This window comes from Lissotriton vulgaris, chromosome 6 (assembly GCF_964263255.1).
Source record: "Lissotriton vulgaris chromosome 6, aLisVul1.2, whole genome shotgun sequence".
NCBI classification, from domain to species: Eukaryota; Metazoa; Chordata; class Amphibia; order Caudata; family Salamandridae; genus Lissotriton; species Lissotriton vulgaris.
This window is the reverse complement of record NC_141694.1, coordinates 1,403,068,316-1,403,078,680: the sequence shown is the minus strand read 5'-3', so window position 1 is coordinate 1,403,078,680 and position 10,365 is coordinate 1,403,068,316.

The following is a 10,365-nucleotide window of genomic DNA, read 5'->3' as shown; positions in this document are numbered from 1 at the left end:
CTTACACTGGAATGAAGAAACTGTGGATAAGATTTCCCTTTATGCGGACGACATCCTGATATATGTGTCGTCCCCACGCTCCTCCGTCAACAACCTGTTCCATGTGCTCACCAACTTCGGGAAATACTCGGGATACGCTATAAATTGGACTAAATCAGTGTTGTATATGCTCCATGGTTCGCCGCCCCGCATGCCGCGAGGGTTCTCCATTACTATAGCAACGGAAGGCTTTATGTATCTTGGCGTATATGTTACTCCCGACTTTAAAAAGTTCTATGACCACAATTTGTTGGGCCCCCTGCGTAGACTTCGCAGTGATGTCACACACTGGCGGTCACTTCCGCTCTCTCTCCCAGGCCGGGCGGCACTGTTCAAGATGTTGGCGCTACCGCACTTTCTATATGTCTTGCAAAACTGCCCCTTCCCAATACCGGGCTCATATTTCACAACGGTAGAAAGCGAGCTCCGTCTGTTGCTGTGGGATGGGGGTCCAGCTCAAATTACACTCTGCAAGTTGTTTCAGAGCTGGTATGACGGTGGCATTGCCTTGCCCAATCTCCGCCTTTATTATTGGGCGTCAAAGCTGGTGGCGGTCAACCACTGGGTACATGGCTCGCCCCTGAACCCGGCCTTCCTATTGGACAGATGCCAGACTGGGCGTGAGGGTTACTTGGGGGCACTTTACAGTAGGCCAACCAGAAACAGATACGTTGGGCCTATGTCACATACAGTGGAAATTTGGCTAAGGGCTAATAGAAGATTGGGATGGGCTGACAGACTCACTAAGACCACGCCTCTGTGGCCCACACAACGTCTCGGATCCCTCTGTTTCCTCCAGGGTTTCGACAAGTGGAACACAATTGGGATTTCTGAGGTGGGGGACATGGTCTATAAGGGCAAGCTGCTGACCTTTAGTGATCTCCAAGCTAAATATGACCTTGCGCCCACTGAAATTTTTAGATACTTGCAAATCACGCATGCCATCAGGGCCGCTATTCCGGATCTTACCTCCATATCCGAAACCTCCCCTCTGGAGGACAGATTGCTATCGGAACCGCTTCTTGGAAAGGCCATTTCCCTTACCTACCGCAAGCTCTGTAACAATCTTCATGATCCCTTCCTGTCATTGCGGACCAGATGGGAGGCGGACCTCGGTTCTTTCGATGAAGGGGAGTGGAGGTCGGCACAAATGTCACCGAGGGAATCAGCTATTTGTCATAGGTTTAGACTGATCCAACTGAAAGTGTTACACAGGGTGTATATGTCAGCACCTACCCTGGCTAAAATTGGGCGGCGCCCAGACGCTCTGTGCCTGCGCGGCTGTGGCCTTCCCGGCACTTTTTATCACATCCTATGGGAATGCCCGGTGATCCAGCGGTTCTGGGGAGGTAAGCTCAGCAAAATGAGCAGCTCCTTGGGTAAGCCGATCTCCCCGTCGCCTAGGGAGTGTGTTCTTAATATCTGGGGGGCCAATGATTTGAATGTCCAAGAGCTACAATGGGCATCGCTAGGTTGTCTTCTCGCCAAATGTTCCATAGCGATGAAGTGGGGATCCCCAGATAGGCCACTGGTGGTGGGCTGGGTGGCGGAGATGGATCGATGTATGATTGCTGAAAAGACTGTATATAAGACAAGAGGTTGCCCAAAGATGTGGGATAGGTAATAGGGGCACTGGAATGCATATAGGGGCGAACTGTGTGACTCTCCTACAGTCGAACTGGCGCTGCCCCGTATACGACCTGAAGGTGGTACTTCACGCTGAATAGCATCAGGCTTGTTCCCAATGTGGCTTGCTGAACATTGAGACACGTATCGTGGTCCTCTGATTTTGATTTTTACATTAGTGTAGTACTAAAGAGGATGGACCCCTGAGTCGGATAGTATACTAAATGACTCCATATGCTGGATTTGTGTTTTTACCCTTTTTCTTTTTTCTTTCATTCCCCAAGTTCTGTTCTTGATTGAAAACAAAAACGGGGTGCAGCTATCCTTTCTGTGTGCGGCGCAGGATTAGTATTGCTTTTCTGATCGATTTGTTCCTTGATATGCCGTCCGACCTCAGGGGTGTGGACTGAATGGCTGTGTACTAAATTCTAACCCATATATTGTGATATGCCTTATACCTGCCTGTATACAGCTGTAAAATGTGCCTGATTTTGATTATCACCACAATAAAAACTTTTATAAAAAAAAAATGCACATTTGGTTAAGGCTGAAAAATGCGCCACTTTGCCGGGGGATATGGCTATGCGCTGAACATGGCGGTCGTCTGATCGACGAGCTCCGGACCTGGGCCACCATTATCCTGCAATAATCCTGCCAAAACCACATAACTAATATCGTACCCGACTCCCAGACCATCAGGGAGGTAGCGGGACCCGGCAATACCACTGAAGACACGGTACGTTGCCGAGGGTCGGAGCTCGGGGGTGAGGGCCCAGAGCCGTCGCCTCCGGGACACGCCATTTTCCTGCTGCACAGTAGAGCTTAGAGGGGAGCTGGTACACACTGCGGTGCCGCGCGAGGAGGTGTGGCTGCGATCTACAAGCGGACTGGCGCTCAATCACAGTGTCGTGTTGGCTGAGCAGATATCGACCCGCGAGTGTCGCTGATGCGAAGGAGGGACCCTACGTGACGACTGGCGAGGGAGGTGAGACCGGAGCGGCGGTGAGGCCTCAGTATCCCACCACCCGCCCTCTCCCTCTGTTGTGGCATGCCGGGGTCCCAGGACGCGGAAGCAGATATGCGGAGACGGTCTGCCCCAATCCTTCTGTTTGGGACGAGCGGAGGAGCGGCTGAAGAGCACCTTCAGCTCCGGGGCCCCCTCCCAACCTCGGACTGTTTTGCCGATGCCGGCGCCAATGTCCTCCTGAAGCCCAGGGAGGCGGCTGAGACCTGTGCAGTAGTGTGCTTACACCCTACAATTCACAACTTTATTGGTTCCCCCCCAGCTGGGGCGATGAGACACCGCCAAGCTCTCCTGATTGCCCTAGAGACGAGAAGATCTAGCAGCAGTGAGGGCGGACCCCGAAGCTGGGCTTGGAACCTGGCATTCCCGCCGGGCCGGCTCTGAAAACGGCGCTACCTCTGCGAGGCACATAAGAGGTGAGAGAACCCCATAAGATTTCTTGGGCAACACGAGCTCCGAATGCAAAGGGGCTGGAGCCATTGAGGTGGCTACTGACTAGCCCGACATGCCTTTGTTCTGTAACCTGAACTGAACGAAAATGCAGGGCCAGGATCTTTGATCCCTTGCTATACCACCTGGATCTATGGAGGCAGCTCAATAATGGACCTAAGCAGTGGGGGGTTCTGAGCCCCCCACTGCTAGATATCAGCTGGGGAGGGAGGCGCCATTTCCGAACTGTGGCGCAGCACTGTGGTTGACTACATGATCTGCCCGAGGCCACTCCCCGGCGCCTAAAGTTTAACGAACAACAAGGGTACCTGCTGAACACGCAATAGCTAGAGCTGAGTTCTTTGAGGCGCCGGGAGGACGGTGAGCTCCTTACCCGACACTTCCCAAACCACGGACGATGGGGCGCAATAAGTCGAAGCAACAGTCCCACAGTGGCACAAACTCCACGCCGGAAAAAGTAGATCATGCGGACAGCGCACTTGCACTCAGCTGCATCCCGCCTACGGCTGTTGCGGCACCAGTAGACAAACTCGACCTTATCCTGCAAGAGGGACGTGATTCCAGGAATGCGATAAGAGCTCCAGATTGGAGCCCTCACTACCGGCCTAGACCTGCTCCGGGCAGACCATGCTAAGGCATCGGACAGGGTGAAGGACCATACGACGACGCTAGCCGAAGTGGTGCCGAAGCAGAAACAGATCGAAATTGACGTGAAACAATTGCAAACGCAAGTGGCCACTTTGCTTGACCATGTAGAGGATGCGGAGGGCCGGGCGCAAAGAAATAACATACGCGTGATTGGTATGCCAGAGAAAAGCGAAGGAACTGATGCACCACGCTATATGGAGCAATAGCTTCGAGAACACATCACGACGGAGGGCCTCTCTGAGCAATATTGTATAGAGCACGTGCACTCGATAGACAGGAACCGGTCTACTATCAGCACTACAGAGTGTCGTGGGGGGAGGAGACCGCATCGTACTCCGGCGTGGAAATTTGTCACACTACAACAGATACGACAAAACAAATCCCCAGCGATCGTCGCTACGGCCAGCTTCACAAACACTTCCAGGTTGGACGTTAAATCCTTCGCGGAGGATGACATACCATGAGAGTCGGACTCTGGAGGCAGTGTGGCTCTGTTTCCTTCGGCCACCTTGCAAATGATTAACGATTTATTTGGTTAAATGGACTTGGGCAAGTATCTTTTGTCCTCCTTGTAATTGTAATGCGTTACTAATATTTGATTCATTGAAGGCATTAATAACTGCATAGTGATAGGCATTATGGTATTATGGCCCAGGATGCCGTTGTAGCTTTCACGTTATAGAAGTAACTTGTACAACCCACATGCTAAGCGCTAGCATGGTTCCCTGCAAGGCGAAGGCTATTTTTATGATTATTATGGTTTTATTGGTTATGTTAGCATTTTTTGTGGTTCAGTATAGTTCAAAGACCGGACCGAGTATTGGGAAGGTGGGGAGGGGGGATGGTCTTAAATTGACTGCTGTTACTGTTTTGCTAGCCAGCCCGTGTGACACACTGCTTAGTTATTTAATATGGTTCGCATTGCGATGCATACATTGGGAAAATACAGTCATAACTTGGAACATAAGGGGTATGGGCACAATACAAAAACACCACAGGATACATGCACACCTACAGCGCCGTAAGGCACAGATAGTGTATCTACAGGAATCGCACACGGTGGAAAGTGAAGTTGTAAAACTCCGAAAGAAATGGAGGGGACAGGTCTTCTCCACCCTTTGCTCTAACTATGCGAGGGGGGCCACAATCTGGATACGACATGGAGTACTTTTGTGGCACAGGAATAGGGAATTGATAAACTAGGCAAAATATGTATTAGTAAAAGGGACATAAGATGGTCAGTTGGTGGTACTGGGCAATATATATGCCCCTAACTATGATCAGGATAAATACTGGGATGTAGTGAGTGGGGCATTGGCATGTTGGGAGGCACACCCATGGATAGTGGGGGGAGACTGCAACGTAGTGTTGGATGTGTCCTTGGACAGATCACACCCACCCCTACATGGCGCCGTTGTGTACTCAAACAGGTCGAAGCACTAGTAAGATGGGCTGACAGATGGGGGTTGCGTGTCGTGTGGCGCCTAAGACATCCAACACATAGGGAATATTCTTGCTGCTCTACGGTGCACGATCTTCACACTAGAATAGACAGAGTGTTCTGCTCTGAAGGATTGCCATGCAGGTGCTCCAGTCCACATATCTGCCCAAGACTTTCTCGGATCACAATCCGCTAGAGATAATCATCACATGGGGCAGGGTGCACACACCGGTCCCAACATGGCGCCTCTGGACGCAGCTCCTTGAAGACCAGGTATTTCGTGGTGCCCTCTCTGACACTATCGTACATTATTTTACAGAAAACAGATCAAATCAAATCAATTTAGCTTTATTCGATTTGTAAAAACAGAATCATAAAAGCAATCATTTAAAAACAACATGATAAATAAATACCAATACATATAAGATAAATACATTAACAAAAAACAAAACAAAACAGCAAAAAAATGACTAAAATTGGTACAATACATGGGAGGCTGGAAGTTTATCATGGGCACTCTACTCGATGCAGATTTATATATATTAAAAAAGAAAAATTAAAACTTAGTTCATTTATGTTAAAAACAGTAATTGCGCTTTCTTGACGGGCTATATGCAGATTACTCCAGGATTACATCGAATTCCTGAGCCTAACAACACATTTTAAGTAGGTAGATACCACTTTAATGACGTGTGCGTTTTCTAATGTTCTCAGTTTGATATAGGCCGCTCTGCAGGTTCGTAAACCCCATGCCTTTAGTAGAGGTTTTAAGAATCTGTCCCTCTGGAGTAGGTAGAACCTGCAAAATAATATGCAATTAATATTGGACTGGTGTGAGATGTTATCACACGGGCAGATATGAGTATCCCCTGTCCAGTCATCGCATTGTGGAAAAGTGATTAATCTGAAAAAGGTGTCTGTACGGAGACAGATCAAAAGCATACGTGTAAACTGGGACGGTTCTAAGAGCAAACACTGCTGGACCCCGCCAACAGTGGTGATCAGTTGATTCTCTATAACTGTGCTTTTGCCCTTTTCTACGAGCCATCTTTTACTGTCTAAGTGCTCGAGAACCATTTTTTTCAGGGCAGTTCTGGACACAGCCTCCATGCTTGCAGGGTTTGAAAAGTATTCCGGGTGCCCGATGACTTTGAGGGTGTCTCTTACATATTTAAAACATTTGTTGTTAGCAGCACCATCTAATCTAAGTCAGTCTTTAATGACCTCTCTGTTCAGGGTTGTCTCAGGCTTTGCCCAGACATTGTGCCACAATAAAATAGGTGAAGATTTGATGATGTCCGAAATAAAGGGGAGACCTAATTCATTATGGACAAAATATGTGGCGGTGCCCTTGGGGGTTGCTAGTAGATAACGGAGGAAAACATTCTCACAACGTTGAATGCTATCTACATGCTCGATCCCCCAGAGACCAGCTCCATTCGTGCTAGTAGATATACATTTGGTTTTGTAAATCTGTAGAAGTGCCGGTCTCCCTCCCAGTTTTTTTGTGAAATTAGTCAGTGCACCCGTGGCCCTGTAGAATGCTAGACGCCTTGCTGTAGCAGCTGCCTGCCATGTACCCCTTCTGTCAAAGTTGATGCCAAGGTAAGAGGACATGTCTGTGTTCTTAACTTGTCTCCCGTCCAGGACAATTGGGCATAATGTCCTTCTGGTCCCTGTTCCACAGGACATGGTATAAGTTTTGGAGACATTTACACGTAGACCTCTATATTTCATAAAATCAGTACATTTCCCTAATGCCCTTTGCAGTCCTACCCTTGACTGGGACATGATTGCGGCATCATCCGCATATAGGAGTATAGGTATTGGGGACCCGTTTACAGTTGGATAATCATGGTATACTTCAGCTAGATGTTGGCCAACCGCATTAATGTATAGGGTGAAGAGCAGTGGTGCTAAGATGCACCCCTGTCTTACCCCTCTGCGTATCTAGAACTTCTCGGAGTACTCACCCCTCCTCCCGTATCTAACTCAGGCTCCTGCCCCCCTGTAAAGTTCTCTGATAAACAGGAGGATTTGTTTATCTAAACCACTCTCAGAGAGTGTCGCCCAGAGCATCTCGTGATCCACGCAGTCAAATGCGGAGCTTAAGTCCACAAAGGTCACAAAGAGGTTTCCTTTTTTGGCCTGGGTGTATTTAGCTATTATTTGTGCCAGGTTAAGGCCTTGTTCTATGGTCTTTACCGAAATAATGTCGTGCTCCTCCGTCCAATACTGGATCCTATTTCGGATAATCCTCCCAGCAACCTTCATCACAGCATCAAGTAGCGAGATCGGGCGGTAACAGGCGGGGTCATTCCTGTCGCCTTTCTTAAAGATCGGTACAACGATGGCCTCTGGCCAAGTTGAAATAAATCCTGAGATATTTGAGGAGTTAAGTAGGTTGGTGAGCAGGGGCGCCCATAGGTCAATCTCCGATTTGTATACATCTATTGGGACACAGTCCGGTCCGGGTGCCTTCCCTGAGGGACTTTCTTTCAGTGCCCTGATGACTTCCTGACATTCGATCGTAATACCCAAAGGGAAAGCACTGGGTAGTTTATGCTCCGCAGGTGCGCCAAGGTCATTTTCCTGTGGAGATCTAGATTCCACGGCCTCTGCTTTGTCATATAGGTCCTTAAAATGTGTAACCCAGGTTTCACCCGGGATTGCTAAATCTATTTGGGCCGCCTGCTTGCTTTGCAGAAAAGGGGCATTTACTGCCTTCCAGGAAGCTATATTATCCCTCCTCTCGGATGCTTCATGAAGTGTCAACCATGCATCTTTTTTTTGTTGTTTTTTCCTGCTGGTTATAGCGGCACGATAAGAACCCCTAGCTCTCTGGATATTTTACTGGGATCTCAGGGTGGTGTGTAAGGCTTTTTTTAGAGCAGCAAGTGCCTTAGTACAGCTCTCATCAAATCAGCCTTGGCTATTTTTAGGGTCATGGCGAGGCACCCTGGTTAAGAGTCTTTTTGTTTCCGATAGGATGGTAATGAAGGAATTGATAACTGTGTGAGGCTCGTCCTTATTGGCGAGGCAAGTTTGAAAGTCCTCGTAAGTATTTTTGACTAGGCTTTGGAGGAAGTCCACGGGCTCCACCTTGTCCCATTTAATGCAGTACCCATTGGAACTGGCTAACCTTAATGATGGGTTATATAGAGGGTTAATCATTAAGTTTGATGCAGTGCCATCAGGTTTTACAGTGATAGAAATAGAATAGTGGTCGCTAAGAATAATGTCCAGTGTATCCCAATTGAGTATTGACCCTGAGTATCTCGAAGATAAGAGGGTGAAATCAATGGTTGAGTTGCATCCTCTCCCATTAAAAGTGGGCCGTAAGGGTTTAGTGGGAGAGCATAATTCATAAACGTATGACAGGAGGAAGTGAGAACTCAAAGTATTCAGAAGGTCCCCCAGTTTAGAATGATTAAAATGGGTGGGGGCATCTTCCTTATTATCGCCCAGGCCGCAGATACCCGCCTCACCCCGAGGGCATAGGGTGCAGTTAAAATCCTCTACCCATAGCAGGTCCATGTCTCCGTCCATCTGCGCCTCTATTTTTAATAAGTTGGACATAAGGTTCTTTACAACAGTTTTGATCTACGATGTTGGGATGTTGTTATATAAATTGACCAGAGTCATAATTTTTAGATTTCCCCAGAAGGTTACTATAATTTGATAGAACTCTGTTGATGAAAACCTTACAACTATGGATCCTGCAGTGGACGAGATGTAAGTACATAACCCCCCCTTATGTCTACCATGTAGGCTGTGGGTGGCCGGAGTATGGAAAGTTTTGTAACCTAGAATGTGTAACTCATTAATGGTCCACGTTTCCTGTAGGCAGATGAAGCTATGCTTGGTTACGGTTTCCAGCCAAAGTGGGTTGGTAATTTTTTCAGACAGACCCGCAACATTCCAGCATAAGATGTTATTAATAGATTGTAACTCTATGGTGGGGACGCAGTTTTCAGCTTCTGCACTTGGACCCTCTGAGGTACTCGGAGCTAGCATAGGACTTATGGTCAGAGGAGGTTTTATATTACGTACTAAGGTCTTGGTTGTAGGCGTTTTATCTAGGAGCAATGTGGCCGAATTAGTGAACACAGTCGTTTCAGGTGAGGTATTGGCCACCATGTTTATAAACCCTTTCCCTGTAGATTAAGTGATTCAATCGAGGGCGGGCTGGGCAACTAATGATGTTGTTTCCTCTTTCTAATCTTCACATGCTGTTTTTTTACATTAAGTTCACCATGATCTCCTGTAGCCGCTACCACATTGTTTTGAGATATTCGGTCCTTCTCTATGTGGTTTTTAATAATAATAATAATAATAAAGAGCTTATAAAGCGCACAGTAACGCCATCCCGGCGTGTCCCCGCGCTGAGAAGCTACTAACAACCACCATTACAGAGCCCCTAGCCCTACAAAGTGTAGAGTAAAGTTTTGAGCCTAGCCCTAAACACCGTTTCACTACTCTCCAATCTCAGGGCGGGAGGAAGTTTGTTCCAGTGCTGAGCTGCTTGGAGCGAAAAAGATCGTCCGCCCATTCTGGCCTTCCTTACCCTTGGGACTGTCAACAGCCCGGTGCCCTCCGACCGGAGGGCCCTTGGCGGTTCGTAGCAGCTGACTAAGTCCCTAAGATAGGCAGGCGACCTGCCCCAGACGATACGGTGACAGAAGAGGAGGCATTTGAACAGCACGCGTTTCTTCACTGGCAACCAGTGAAGCGCATCCAATGCCTGCTGAGAATTAGCTCTCCTAGGTCTCCTTAACACCAGTCTGGCGGCGGAATTCTGGATGACTTGCAGGCGGCCAAGGCTGCCCTCGTTGGACCCAAGGAACAGAATGTTTCCATAGTCCAACCGAGAGGTCACCAATGCCTGCGTCAGCGTCCTTCTGGCCGCTAGAGGTAGCAGGTCTAAAGTTTTGTTTAGGGTCTTCAGTACCCCAAAACACTTGCCCACAAGACGCCTTATATGGCCTTCACAGGAGAGGGTGGGGTTAATCCATACTCCCAGATTCTTAGCCTCCTCACAAGGTGTGGGAGTAGGGCCAAGGCACGAAGGCCACCACTCGGCTGACCAGATTTTACTCTTTCCCCCCACTACCAGAACCTCTGTCTTGGAGCCGTT